Source organism: Saimiri boliviensis, chromosome 8 (assembly GCF_048565385.1).
Source record: "Saimiri boliviensis isolate mSaiBol1 chromosome 8, mSaiBol1.pri, whole genome shotgun sequence".
NCBI classification, from domain to species: Eukaryota; Metazoa; Chordata; class Mammalia; order Primates; family Cebidae; genus Saimiri; species Saimiri boliviensis.
This window is the reverse complement of record NC_133456.1, coordinates 38,471,323-38,476,743: the sequence shown is the minus strand read 5'-3', so window position 1 is coordinate 38,476,743 and position 5,421 is coordinate 38,471,323.

The window sequence follows — 5,421 nt, the reverse complement described above, 5'->3', positions numbered from 1 at the left end:
GATCATTTATGTTTTGCTAAAAAAGTTAGCCATTCATCTAGATTTTTGAATTTATTTGCATAGAAATTTATGATTTATTCTCATAATCGTTTGGATTTCTCATTGCTGTAGTTCTGTTTTCTCATTCTTAATTTTGTTTCTGAAAGTTTTTTCTGTTGTTTTTTAAAATATAGGTTCTAACTAGTTATTTCTAATTATTTTTTCCATTTTTTGTGGTATAATGCACAGCATATAAGTTCCTGTCTTAACCATTTTTAAGTGTACTTCAGTAGTTATTAAGCACATATATATAATATAAATATATTACACAACCATCACCACTGTCTACTCATGAACTACTTTTCATGTTGCAAAACTGAAACTGTATACCCATTAAACAGTAACTTCCCATTCTTCTCTCCCTTCAGTCTATGGCAGCCAACATTCCACTTCCTCTCTTTATGATTTTGAGTATTCTAAAAACCTCATATAAGTGGAATCATACAGTATTTGTCCTCTTGTGACTGGCTTATTTTACATAGCATGATGTCCTCAAGGTTCATCAGTGTTGTAGTGTATGTCAAAATATCCTCACTTTTTAAGACAAAATAATATTTCATTTTATGTATATGCCACATTTTCTTTATCCATTCACTCATCTGGACACTTGGGTTGCTTACAGCAATTTAGCTCTTGTGAATAATGATGCTGTAAACATGAGTGTACAAACAATCTCTTAGAGACCTTGCTTTCAATTATTTTGAGTACATATACATGAAAAGTGGGCAAAGGACTTGAATAGATATTTCTCCACAGAAGGTATACAAATGACCAACAAGCACATGAAAAGATGACCAACATCACTAATTATTAGGGAAAGGCAAATCAAATCTGCAGTGAGATATCACATCACACCCATTACAATGACTGCTAAAAAGCACACAACAGAAAACAAGAAGTGTTGATGGGTATGTGGGGAACTTGGAGCCCTTGTATACTGTTGGTGGGGATATAAAATGGTATAGCGGATACACACACACACACACACACACACACACACACACACACACACCCACACCCCTAGATGTGGATTTACTGGATCATATGGTAATTCTCTGTAAATTAAAGGGTACATTTTAAATTTTTTTAGGATGTGACATACTATTTTCTTTAGACGCTCTACCATTTTACATTCCCACCAACTGCTTACAAGGGTTCCCAGTTTCCCATATACTCACCAACACTTGCTTGACGTTTTTGTTTTTCAGTGGCCATTGTAATGGGTATGATGTTGTAGATTTGATTACCCTTGCCCTAATAATTAGCAATGTAGAGCATCTTTTTATGTGTTTGTTAGTCATTTGTATATCTTCTTTGGAGAAATGAAGTCCTTTGCCCACTTTTGAATCTGTTTGTTTTTTTTGTTGCCTTTGTTGGGTTTTAGGAGTTCTCTATATATCTTAATATTAATCCCCTATCAGATATATGATTTGCAAATATTTTTTCTAATTTTGTGGCTTGCCTTTTTACTCTGTTGATAATGTGTTTTAATATACAAAATTTTTTAATTTTGATGAAATCTAAATTGTCTATCTTCTATTGCCTGTGCCTTTAGTGTCATATCCAAGAGATCATTGTCAAATCGAATGTTGTGAAAAATTTTCCCTGTGTTTTCTTTTGAGCTCTATAGTTTTAGGTATCATACTTAGGTCTTGGATACATTTTCAGTTTATGTCAGTTTATTTTTGTATATGATGTTAGGTAAGGGTCCAGCTTCTTTCTTTGGCATGTGGACATCCAATTTTCTCAACCCTATTTGTTGAAAAGACTGTTCCCCCATTGATTAGTCTTGTTATCCATGTCAATACTAATTTGACTACATATGTGAGGGTTTATTTCTGGAATCTTTGTTCTCTTCCATTGGTCTGTATGTCTATCTTTATGGCAGTATTATACTCTTTTGATTACTATAGCTTTGTAGTAAATTTTAAAATCTAGACATAAAAGTCTTTGGCTTTGTTCTTCGTTTTAAAGATTGTTTTGGTTATACAGGGTCCCTTGATTTTCTATGTAAGTTTTAGGATGGGTTTTTCCATTTCTTTAAAAAAAAAAAAATTAGATTTTGATAGGGATTGCATTAAATCTGTAGATCATTTTAGTTAGTATTAAAAGTTTAATAAAATTGTCTTGCAATTTATATACATCTTTTCATTTAGTTATATCTTTGATCTTCAGAAATGTTTTGTAGTCTTCGTTGTAGAAGTCTTTTACCTCCCTGGTTAAGTTAATTTCTAAGTAATTTGGGTTTGATTTGGTTTTGTTTTTTGTGTATGGTTTTTTGGGTGTTTTTTTGTTTTTGTTTTTGTTTTTTTTTGAGATGGAGTTTCACTCTGTTGCCCTGGCTGGAATGCAGTGGCGTGATCTTGGCTCACTGCAACCTTCAACTCCTGAGTTCAAGAGATTTTCCTGCCTTAAGAAATTATGTATCATCATCAGTTCTCTCAATGGTTCAGAGAACTGTTCTGTGTGGAAAACTTCAGACATTTACAGCAATGAGTCATATATTGATTCAAAAAATTCTGGTTTAAAGTGGGAAAATGTTTTTTTTTTTTTTTTTTTTTTTTGAGACGGAGTTTTGCTCTTGTTACCCAGGCTGGAGTGCAATGGCGCGATCTTGGCTCACCGCAACCTCCGCCTCCTAGGTTCAGGCAATTCTCCTGCCTCAGCCTCCTGAGTGGCTGGGATTACAGGCACATGCCACCATGCCCAGCTAATTTTTTGTATTTTTAGTAGAGACGGGGTTTCACCATGTTGACCAGGATGGTCTCGATCTCTTGACCTTGTGATCCACCCGCCTTGGCCTCCCAAAGTGCTGGGATTACAGGCTTGAGCCACCGCGCCCGGCGGAAAATGTTTTATGAATAGCTTTGTTATTTAGCTTATTGTTTCCCTTTTATGTTATTAGAGAGTGATACATGATAAGTCTTTAAGCACTCCTTAAACAAATGTAAAATAAAAATTCTAAGTAATAAAAAGGCATTGTATTTAGTTAGCAGCATACTTTCTTAGTAGGATATACAATTGTGGTGCCTTTTAGAATTTATGCTGTCATAATTTGTTAACTTGGAAGTTCCTTTTAAACTTTTTTTTATTACATATAGTTTTTTAAAGAATGATTTACCTTTTAGTTTATTAATCCCAGTTATCACAACTAGTTAAACTTAATTTGTTCATGACATAACTTCCTCATTCATAATTTTTTAATGCTAATTCACCTATCAGCTGGAAGCACTCTTTAATAGTAATTTTTCTTTTCTGAAAGAATTTTGACTGATACATTTCCTGAGGTTTGGTATATATATCTTTAGCATCTAATAATTATGTACTAGCTCCAGATTTTGTCTATTTATCTTACTACTCAAAGAGGTTTTGCATTTTTTATTACTTTATATAGCCATTTAATACAAGGGGCAGCTTGTCTGGAAAATAATTTGAGTCGGGTGACTCAAATTATTTTTTTCCGTCAGAAATTAATGTTTTTTGTTTTGTGTAAAATTACCAAGAAGTTTAAGGTTTCCTTGCTATATTTTAAGTGTGTAGGGGTGTGTGTGTGTGTGTGTGTGTGTGTGTGTGTGTGTTTCTTTGTAGATAAGCAATTTTTTAAGCCTGAGTGTTTGTATGCCTTTTATATAGGCCCTTTCTTTAAAGTTCCTGTGTACTCATCTTTAAACAGTTTAACATTCCAGTTGGGCCTAATATTTGCTAAAAAGAAAAAAAAGAAAAAATAGCATAGATAGCATATTCCTTACATAATTCCTCTTTTCCTGGACAATGTTTGAATTCCGTCTTTAACTTATTCTAAAGGGCTGGAAGCTACTTTAAGAATGTGATCTTTTCCTGGACAATGTTTGAATTCCATCTTTAACTTATTCTAAAGGGCTGGAAGCTACTTTAAGAATGTGAAAGGAAGGCAGGGACCATAGAGAATTACAGTGAGGGAATTTTGTGGGTGTGTGCTTTTCCTCTACATTTCTTGAAACTCCTGCTTTGAGAGCCAGTTCCACACAGATAACAATTACTACTGTCTCCTTTTTGTGAGGAGGGGCTATCAGTTGAATTTTAGTTTCTTCCCTTATTTTAGATTAAGTGCCCTAATTTGTTGAGAAATCCGGTTAAGTGAAGTTCCTTGAAAGCAGCACATAATTTTTCACTAAAGCTGTGTAATTGGTAATTAGAATTTTTTATATTTTATTCTTACAAATACTATATAATATTTTATGTTTTATATTTGTCTCATATATTTAATATGAAATACTTTAACATTTTAGATTTAATATTTTGTATATATGTAAATATATATATTCCACCCTGCAAAACCAGAATCTACACAGCATAATCAAAAAAACCTTTTATTTACAGGCAAAGAATATAGTACAAGAGGAAAAAGAGAATACAGATGACATTGGGGGTCCAAGAGACATTCCATACTTAAGCTCTGCAATATCCTTGTTTGCACACATATACCACACTGCCTTCATTTTCTCCAGCTTATAGATTTGTGTAAGAAATCTTGACTTTGAGAGCTCAAAGTCATTCCCAACAGGGTCTTTATGTCTCTTTGGTCATGTTATCAGCTAGGCTTACTTAATGTAAGTAATGTAAGGCCAGTTGGAAACCGTCATTAAAGAAACACCCTGATGGTCACCAGAGTAGTTTCAGACATTAAACACCACGTCATAAATCCCACTGCTCTTATATTGGCCCTGGAGACAAAACCAAACATTCTAATGACCCCAGAGATTATGACAGCATTTTCTAGTCTAATTAAACCATGGTCTTCATATACCTTTACCACACCTCCTTCCTCCAATTAGGAAGCTAGGTGGGTCAGAAGGAAAAAATAAAGGCAGAGTATAATGATGTCACCCATCTTTTTGGCCTCTCAGCCACAGCTGATCCTTCCATGGGCAATAGATGATGTGTTAATTATTTTTCCTACTGCAGGGTTTCTTCATGTTGGGATGATGCATAGGCACACAAAGCTCAAAGTGCAAGTCTAAGGATATTCTCTAGTTTCAATCTTGGTGAAATTTTCTTCTATGAATTCATTACTTTTTATTTAGTTTATTTCAGGGAGTGGGTAGTGTCTTTTAATGAATTAATACAAGTGTCACCATCTTTCATGGACATCCAGACAATTTCTTAAAGATGGGAAAGGTAAAAAGTCTTCAGGAGAAATTGTGCCTGAACTGTGAGTATCCAGAAGCCATTGACTCATGTTAATGGTGGAGCCCATATGAAGTACTTGCTAAAATCATGTGGTGCTTGAAAGAAAGAGCAGTGTTATAATTCTATCTTCCAAAAGACTACATAACCATTATCACTCATCATCTCTCCCTGGTCCCTTCCACCTGCCATTCCCCCATAAAAACCCATAATTGA